This window comes from Ipomoea triloba, chromosome 13 (genome assembly GCF_003576645.1).
Source record: "Ipomoea triloba cultivar NCNSP0323 chromosome 13, ASM357664v1".
Classification (NCBI taxonomy): domain Eukaryota; kingdom Viridiplantae; phylum Streptophyta; class Magnoliopsida; order Solanales; family Convolvulaceae; genus Ipomoea; species Ipomoea triloba.
In genome coordinates this window covers 21439592-21450116 of record NC_044928.1, presented here as the reverse complement: position 1 = coordinate 21450116, position 10525 = coordinate 21439592, and the positions used below count along the sequence as shown (strand labels likewise).

At 38.8% G+C, this 10525-nt stretch overlaps 1 protein-coding gene across 1 annotated transcript in view; it reads right to left on the bottom strand.

Annotated features, from left to right (window-relative positions):
- The window catches only part of LOC116001350 (enhancer of mRNA-decapping protein 4-like), a 46345-nt gene that overhangs the window by 20979 nt on the left and 14841 nt on the right, over nt 1-10525 (bottom strand). The window lies entirely within an intron of this gene.

Here is a 10525-nt window from a genome sequence, read left to right as displayed (position 1 = left end):
AGTTATTTTCTAATGTATTTTAAAAAAAAAAAGAAATTACTGAAATTCCTCAACTCATTTTTTTGCTCATTTTCTAATGTATTTTTATAAAAATTATTTTTAATTTATATTTTTTTGTGCTTAATAGTATTTTTAATGTGGTTTTCAAATATATAAATTTTTATATACTAATACTAAACATATTATGAAAATTTAAATTAAAAATAACTTTAATCAAGTCACGTTAACCAAACAAGACATGTAAAATACGACGGTGGGGTTATATAATATATTTTGAGATTCAATTATGAAAAAAAAATTAAAGATAATTTAGTAATTTACTCCGTACTTTTTTTTAATGATTATCTAATCAATGTAATCTATAAGCTTCTATATTATGTGTCATCGTAATAAAATTAATCTAAAAAAGTTTGAAAATTATCTAGCTAAAACAAAAGATTTTTATAAAAATCATATAAATATAGAAGATGTGTAATTTATAATATGCTTTCTATTCGAACTATTTTATCTAAGNTCAAGAGTCAATTTCCATCATTTGATCCTTGGGGACAAGGATCAGGTGCAGAAGGGGGTGGTGTTATGACTCTTGAAGAATATCACTTTGAAATAAAGGAGGGAAAAGGGGAAAGGAAGCAGCAGTTAAAAGCATTGACAAAGGAGGCCAAAATGTCGCCGTTTGAAGTCAGTCATTGAGGGGCAGTTGTTGGGTTCAGGCGACGTCGTTTCATTCCCTATCCAGCAGGTTCATTCTGTTAGAAAATCTGCTGAGCAGAATATTGTTAGTTAATTTGTTAGCTGGTTTTTGTCTTGTATTTAACCCTCAATGGGTAGTAGGATTGAGTATGCTGAGTAATATCAATACAGTTATCTTCTTTCTCTCTTTTCTCTGTCTCTCTACCCCTCAATTCTGTCTTCTCTTTTCTCTCTATTTCCCTAATCTACTGCAAGAGTCGTATCAGATTCCAAATAGATAATTAATGTGTGGAAACTATGTCTTTTGTTAATAAACTACGTCTAAGAGTTTAAGTTTTAGGAAAATTAGGGCAAAACAAAATTAGAAAATTTAGGCAAAAAATTAGGAACTACGAACCTGCGACAGAGTGTGAGAACGAGATTAGGAACCAGGACTCCTGCTGACCCGTGAGCGGCGACCAGTCGCCGGTGTTGCAGAGCGACGAGAGAGGCGGAGAGCGACGAGAGAGGCGGAGAGCAGAGCGGTTACGATGAAACAATGAAAAAAAAAAAATTATATATATATAAACAGCCCCAACACGACGTCGTTTTGAGGCTGTATAATTTTTGCCCGGGCCCATCATTCTCCCAATATACATATATATAGTATATATATAAGTATAAGTACATAATATGCGTACGTTTTAACAAATGTTTAAATAGCTTGGATGGCAACATACTTGAATTTTAATGCCTCTAATTGGATGGCAAGGGATCGAGCCCTTCCATCTATATTATAGAAAAAAAAAGTCTGGAAAACTGTTGCTTGTTAAGTTATTTTCTAATGTATTTTAAAAAAAAAAAGAAATTACTGAAATTCCTCAACTCATTTTTTTGCTCATTTTCTAATGTATTTTTATAAAAATTATTTTTAATTTATATTTTTTTGTGCTTAATAGTATTTTTAATGTGGTTTTCAAATATATAAATTTTTATATACTAATACTAAACATATTATGAAAATTTAAATTAAAAATAACTTTAATCAAGTCACGTTAACCAAACAAGACATGTAAAATACGACGGTGGGGTTATATAATATATTTTGAGATTCAATTATGAAAAAAAAATTAAAGATAATTTAGTAATTTACTCCGTACTTTTTTTTAATGATTATCTAATCAATGTAATCTATAAGCTTCTATATTATGTGTCATCGTAATAAAATTAATCTAAAAAAGTTTGAAAATTATCTAGCTAAAACAAAAGATTTTTATAAAAATCATATAAATATAGAAGATGTGTAATTTATAATATGCTTTCTATTCGAACTAATAGAAGATGTGTAATTTATAATATGCTTTCTATTCGAACTATTTTATCTAAGTAATTATATTTAATATTTTTTTATGAATATTTTATCACTAAGTAATTATATTTAATATTTTTTTATGAATATTTTATCACGTTTTGAATATATTTAATATTTTTTTATGAATATTTTATCACGTTTTGAAATATTTTAATTTATTATATATTAGGATAACAATGCTATTGCTTATAAGTTTACTCAATTTTAAATTATTTAATTATTTGTATAAACTATAATTATTTAGTTATAAAGGCACTTATACAATTATTTATGGTGCGTTTGGTTCGCACATGGGAATCAGAATCGGAATGGGTATCAAATACTTGGTAATGGTAATGGGTTTTGGTGAAAGTATTTAACATGTTTGGTAATTGGGTGGAATGAGAATGATTATTAATAGTGAGGAAGAAATGAGGAAGGGAGATGAAACCCTTATGTAATAAGGGTATGGGTTTTGTCATTAATGGGGTATTCCAAACCCATAGTAGCATTCACAAAACCTATCAACCAAACACAAACAATCACTTTCATACTCATTCCTTATGCCTAAACCCACCAACCAAACACACCCTTATTATTTTACATTTAGGAAAGCACCTAGAATTTTTTTCATGATTATTATTGTGTATATAAAATTGTTAAAAACTTGTTAATCTTATTTAAAGTTATTGATTGATATTAGTATAATTTTCCTTATTTAGGGTGTGTTTGGTTCATGGGTTTAGACACTAAGAATTGGAATCAAAATCACAGTTAGTGTTTGGTTGACAATTTTTTAAAAACACAACTATGGGTGTGTTTGGTTGGTGGGTTTAAGCACAAGGAATGGGTATGAAAGTGATTGTTTGTGTTTGGTTGATAGGTTTTGTGAATGCTACTATGGGTTTGGAATACCCCATTAATGACAAAACTCATACCCTTATTAAATAAGGGTTTCATCTCCCTTCCTTCTTTCTTCCTCAACTATTAATAATCATTCTCATTCAACCCAATTACCAAACATGTTAAATACTATCACCAAAACCCATTACCATTACCAAGTATTTGATACCCATTCCGATTCTGATTCCGATTCCGCTTCTCATGTGTGAACCAAACGCACCCTATGAGTTTTGATTACCCCTTCAATAAAAAAAAAATTACATTTCATAATTATAAAGGAGTATCATTATTGGATGTTATTATATTCGCCTTGATTTTTTTTTTCATATTTTAAATATTTATTCCCATTATAGGGTCATAGACAATCAAACATCAAGTCTATCTCAGCATAAACCACCCATTACAGGTTACAGAGTGAATTATGGTCATTTATTTCATCAGGTGTAAGTCTTTCCATGATTTCGTTTGACCACCTTAGTGGTATCCATCATGAATTCCTTACCTCACAGGTTTTAAACTCATCTCCCTTGATGCTTCAAGGATGGCCTTTCGATTTAAACCTTTTGTGAGAGGATTTGCAATATTCTTCTCGGACTTCATATATTCCATTAAGATTACCCTGTTAGCAATTAATTGCCGTACAGACTAAAATGTCTGACTCTCATGTGTCTTCTCTTCCCATTGTAGACACTATTCTTTGCAACACAAATGACAGTTTGTGAATTATAATGAATGGGGCACTGAAGGTGTTGAACACCCCCACAATGGCACATCTGCCAACAAGTTTCTTAGCCACTCTGCTTCTTGACTTGCTTGATCAATTGCATTAACTTTGCTTTCATAGTTGATCTAGCTATGCAAGATTGTTTGGTTGACTTTCATGATATGGCTGCTCCACACATTGTGAATACATATCCACTAGTGGAGCTAACATCCTCGCTGTCATTTACCCAGTTTGCATCACAAAACCCCTCTAACACTGTTGGAAATCTTGTATAGTCAAGACCCCAGTCTGGGTACCCCTGAGGTACTGAAACACTCGTTTTAGTGTTTTTCAGTGTGAATCACTTGGGCTATGTGTATAGCGACTGAGTTTATTCACTGCAAAAGCAATATAATGTCTAGTGTAATTCATTAGAAACATTAGACTTCCAATTATTTTTGCATACTTCTCTTTAGATACACTTATCTGCAAACTTTTAAATAGTTTGACACTTGGATCATAGTTTTAGTTGATGTTACATCATAGCTGTTAAATTTCTTTAACAATTTTTTTGTATAACGACTTTGTGACAAATGATAACCTTTGTTAGTTTTTGTGACTTTCACCCCAAGTATAATATCGGCTTCACCCAGATCCTTCATATCAAATTTAGTAGATAATGTTCTTTTTGCCTCATTGATAGCATCAATGTTTGAACTGAAAATCAACATATCATCTACATAGAGACATATGATCAAAAATTATAAACTCAATCTCTTTGGTATATAAACAAACATCACAATATAACCAAGGTCTAAGATGGTTTTATGGAACTTTTCATACCACTGCTTAGGAGTTTGTTTCTAGCCATATAGAGATTTTTGAGTTTACATACATTTCCTTCCTAGCCAAGATCAACACATCTAGGAGGCTGTTCTATATAGATTTCTTCTTCCAAATCACGATTGAGAGATATTTTCACATCCATTTAGTGGACTATCAACCTATGTAAAGAACCTAAAGCAAACAAAACACGAACGGTTGCAATTTTTGTTACAGGTGGATATTTATAAAAATAGTCTTCACCAAATCTCTAAGTGTAGCCATTAGCTACAAGTCTAGCCTTGAATCTTTCAATGGACTCATCTAGCTTTAATTTTCTTTTGAAGATTCACCACTGCCACTTCAGTTGTGACATGAGATTAGATAATCAATCACTGTACTAATTCGGGTACTTATAGGAATTAGGTATAATGAGCTAATTACCCCCCACAATGCACCACTTACAAGTACTTTTCTCAAAAGTACTTAATATCTTCCCAAATTAGTCTTTGGTGTCCAACATTGGCTCCTTTGTAGACTGGGTTTTACAAATGTGCTTTGTAAAATTTTATAATAGCTCTGCGCATACTCAATATATAGTTGAATATGTTTGAACATACTTAGTTACCTTAAACCACCATAATTACCCTTTAAACAAGAATAGTAGGTCTTCCAGCATGGCTCAACCAAGATTTCAAATAATATATTTAGATACTCATTACAAGTAAGCCAAGCCAAATAAATGATGTTGTTTGCATGCTACTTTAAGTTGAACAACATAACCACAGATTTCTCATAATTAATCTTCTTGAGAGAAATTAATCTCATATCCAAAAATATATATTCAAATTGCATTTATTGGAGAATAATAAATTACAACAAGATGAACTCGACATGTATAAATCAAAGTTATTTTAGTGTCACCATTTCTCTTTCACCGAGTAAATCCATAACTCATATATAGCATTGATTTAATACAAATCAATAATTCATATTTATTCTCAAAATGACAAATAGCCCCTAGTTATTTATAACATGGTAATTTTAACTCAATGTTATCATTACACCTACTTAAGCAATATCTATTTGCAATGCTTAGTTTTTAGCAAAGTGTTCCTGTATAACAGATGCAGGTCTACCATGCGAGAACTTACCAACATGCATAGTATTTTAAGTTATGTTAGTTTGTTTTAAGTTATGTTAATTTGTTGGACCTCAACGTCTTCAAATGCGATACAAGCCTCACCTTTATGAGACTCAACACTTTTCCAGAAATAGTAGGCACGGGCATATAGAGGGTGAAACAATAAATTCCACTAACATGCGAAGAAAATAACTTAGTAAAGGACCTAGAAGAATTTTTGGTAGCATTTTGCATAGCTCCAGCCGTACCATTATTAACAAATGGTACAGCCTGTGAACTAATACCACCATTACCGGGCACCATTACCAGGTGGTTGCCTACAACTTTGGCAAAAATTATGTTCACAACTTGCAGCCACACTGCCAATATTAGCATTATTATTGAGATAAGCACATGAACCATTATTCCCACTGGGCATATTAGCCGAAACATAATCATTAAACCCAAGCTCAACATTTGAGATACCAACATTAGAAGTAGCGCAGCCAAAGGAAATGCTGCACCATTATTAACATGAACAAGAACACTTGGGTCTCTAAGGTTTAAATTAGTTCTAGAATTATGCTAACTTAAAGAAGCAATACCACAGCTAGCATTATTAAAAGCATTTTGCCCATTCAAAGAAGTAGACATATTATTTACACTAGATGCATTAGAACAATGACTACCAACATCATTAACATTTGAAATAGTATGCAAATTATGAGTAACAACCATAGTATTACCGATGAGAATGTGAATTATCTGAGAACGTAAAAACTTACAGAGAATAGTTCAGGAAAGATAATAAATACTACTGAGCTAATGACTCTACAAGAATCCTACTATAACACAAATATTATATCCTAACACTCCCCCGCAAGCTCAAGTCGGAGGAGGAACGACATTGAGCTTGTCACGAAGAGAGGCAAAACGCATACTAGACAGGGGTTTTGTGAAAATATCAGCTAACTGATCTTTGGTGGATATAAAATGCACCTGTAACTCCTTCTTGGAGACCTTGTCACGAACGAAGTGATAATCGATCTCCACGTGTTTCGTCCGAGCATGAAACACCGGGTTCGCACACAGATATGTTGCCCCCAAGTTGTCACACCATAACTTGGGAGTAGAGGCCAGAGGGAGACCAATCTCACGCAGCAGGGACACCAGCCAGGTAACCTCCGCAGATACATCCGCCAGTGCCTTGTACTCTGCTGTAACCTCCGCAGATACATCCGCCAGTGCCTTGTACTCTGCTTCAGTGGAAGCAGATACATCCGCCAGTGCCTTGTACTCTGCTTCAGTGGAAGAACGAGCCACCGTCCGCTGTTTCCGACAGGACCATGAGATCAGATTATTACCTAAGAAGATAGCAAAACCGCTCGTAGACTTCCGATCTTCAGGAATACCAGCCCAGTCCAAATCAGAGAAGGCATGTAAAGCAGCAGAGTCTGACCAAGAGACCCGAAGTCCAAAATGCAGCGTTCCCTTGATATACCGCAAGACACGCTTCAACATACTCCAATGCGCCGTAGTAGGAGCATGCATATGCTGACAGAGCTTGTTCACCGCAAAAGATAGGTCCGGGCGAGTCACCGTAAGGTACTGAAGAGCACCAGCCAAGCTGCAGAACTGTGTCGGATCCGCATAAGGTACGACTGAGTCATCAGTATCCCGAACAAGAGAAACATGAGTAGAAATCGGCTTGCAATCAACCATACCTGAGCGCTTAAGTATATCAGTCATATAGCGCTGCTGAGACAAGAGCATACCACCAGTAACCGGGACCGTCTCAATACCAAGAAAAAAGGAGGGAGACCCCATATCTCGAATCTTAAATTCCTTAGCCATCCGAGAAATAAGACCAGAAATACGCACAGAGTCAGACCCCATAACCAGAATATCGTCAACATACACCAACAGGTACAGCAGCACACCCTCAGAGGAATAGACAAACAATGACACATCCGTCTTAGAAGGAACAAACCCCACTAACAGCAGAAAATCATGAAGACGAGTAAACCAGGCACGAGGTGCCTGCTTAAGACCATACAATGACCGTTGTAGTAAACACACATGATCTGGGGTAGATTTATCCTCATAGCCTGGTGGCTGTCGCATATAAACCGTCTCTGCCAGCGCCCCGTTCAAGAACGCATTATGGACATCCAGCTGCCTGACCGTCCAGTCTCGTGAAACCGCCAAAGAGAGAAGAAGACGAACAGTAGTGGGCTTCACAACCGGGCTAAAGGTTTCAAAGAAGTCCTGACCGGCCACCTGATTAAACCCCTTGGCAACAAGACGAGCCTTATACCGCTCAATCGACCCATCAGCCTTTCTCTTAGCCCGAAAAACCCATTTGCACCCCACAACATTCATCCCAGGAGCAAATGGAACTAGACGCCAAGTGTGGTTATGAAGCAGAGCGAGCATTAAACTCCAGGTCCATCGCCTCCCGCCACTCAGGAACCTGAACCGCCTGGGAGTAACATGTCGGCTCAGGTAGACCAACGGCAGAGGCTAACGCAACATGCTGAGTCGGACCCATACTACGCAAAGCCATAGAATGAGACCGAGGACCACGCGAGAGACCACGTGTCCGAGGGCGACCACGGCGAGGCTGCCCGGCAGTCACAGCATCATGACTCTCGCCAGAAGACTCACTGAAGCCCTCAGAAGACGATGAGACAACAGGTGGATCGGGAGCCGATGAGACAACAGGGGCCACACCCCAAGGTACAGGAACTGGCGTAGGAACCTGCACAGAATCAGAAGCAGCAAAAGGAAAAACCGTCTCATCGAACCGCACATGGCGACAGATAAAGACCTTGTTAGTGCTAAGATCTAAACAACGATAGCCACGGAAAGACTCAGGATAGCCCAAAAACACACAAGGAGTAGAACGAAACTGTAATTTATTACGATTGTAAGGCTGTAATAATGGAAAACACAGGCACCCAAAAATACGCAGAATAGAATACGAAGGAGGAGAGCGATGTAAACGAAAATGCGGAGACTCGTCATTTAACACACGAGTAGGCATACGATTAATCAAATAAACTGCAGCCTCAAACGCAAAATCCCAAAAATGAGTAGGGACAGACGCTTGAGCCATCAAAGCTAACCCCGTTTGAGTAGGGACAGACGCTTGAGCCATCAAAGCTAACCCCGTTTCAACTACGTGCCTGTGACGACGCTCAACACGTAACCCCGTTTCAACTACGTGCCTGTGACGACGCTCAACACGACCATTCTGCTCATGAGTATAGGCACAACGACGCTCAACACGACCATTCTGCTCATGAGTATAGGCACAGGATTGTCTGTGACGAATCCCAAGAGCAGAAAAAGTCGAGTGAAGTTTCTTATACTCACCCCCAAGATCTGATTGAATCGACTTAATTTTACGGGAAAAAGAACGTTCAACTAGTGACCGAAACTTGTCAAAAATAGAGTAGATATCTGTTTTAACACGCATAGGATATTGCCAGGTAAAACGAGAATAATCATCAACGAATAGCACAAAGTAACGAAAACCAGTAGAAGAAAGCAAAGGCGCAGGGCCCCAAATATCTGTATATATTAAGTCTAATACATCAGAACTAGAACGACTAACACGAGGAAGGGGAAAACGAGATGACTTGCCTAATTGACAAGCCGAACAAACATCTAAAATATCACTAGACCTATGCGAACTAACAGAACATGAAGACAAAATTTGACGCAGGACACGTGAGTGAGGATGACCAAGCCTCCTGTGCCAAACACTGGGAGATGCACGGGCAGCCGAAAAAGCAGAAGGACCACTACCCGTAACCGGCCAAGTATATAAGCCACCCGAAGTTCCCCCTCTAAAAATCGTTTCCCTGGTGACTAGATCCTTCACAAGAAAGAACGTAGGGTGAAACTCAAAAAACACTCTATTGTCACGAGTTAAGCGTTGAACGGAAAGTAAAGAAGAAGACAGACCAGGAACATGCAACACATTAGATAATTCAAGTGACCTAGACGCAGTGGCTAACGAAGCAGAACCAACACTAACAATAGGCATACATGTACCATTGTCGACCCGCAGGACATCCGGACCATCATAACCAGCAGTAGAAGATAAAGCAGAAGCATCCGGTGTCACATGATCAGTCGCACCAGTATCCGGGAACCACTGATGAGATTCAGTCGCACTAACATCAGCACCAGGATACGCCATATGAGCCTGAGAACCCGAACCAGCAGAATACCGCTGGTAACACGTGACAGCCGTGTGCCCCGGCGTGTCACAAATCTGACAGCGAACGGACGCACGTCCGCGTCCGCGTCTTCGGCCGCGACTCCATCAGCCACGTCCCGAACCAGAGTCGCCTCTGCCACGCGACTGGTTCGTCTGCTGCTGCCAACTGCCCGATCCAGCACCGCCAGACAACGACCGATGCTGCTGCTAGCCGCCCGAACCAGAACCACCGCGATGCTGCTGCGACGAACCACCGCGACCAGTCCGCCTCGCCGCCATAGCCGCCGGTGCAAGATCAGCACCATCATCAGCAAGAATAAAATCTTGCGAAACCAAAAAGTCGGACAGCTCCGAGAGAGAAATCGGATCTCCTCGCGTCAGCGGCGCCACCAACGGCCAATACTCCGGCCGCAAACCACGAAAGACGTACAAATTTTGGTCGTTAGCCGAAACGGGACTGCCGACAAGCGCCAAATCTTCAACGAGCACACGAGCCCGCCCCAAGTAATCGGCAATGGAGGAGTCGCCTTGCCGCAACGCCTGAAGTTGGCCAAGCAGCCGCAACGTCCTAGCGCGAGTGGAAGAGCCCAACGTCTGCTCGACCGCCAGCCACAACTGCCGCGAAGAAGAGCGTCCAATGGCGAGATGCAGTGTCTCCTCAGACAGGGATGAGATCAGAAGAGAGAGCACCGCTTGATCTTGACGATGCCACGCCGCACG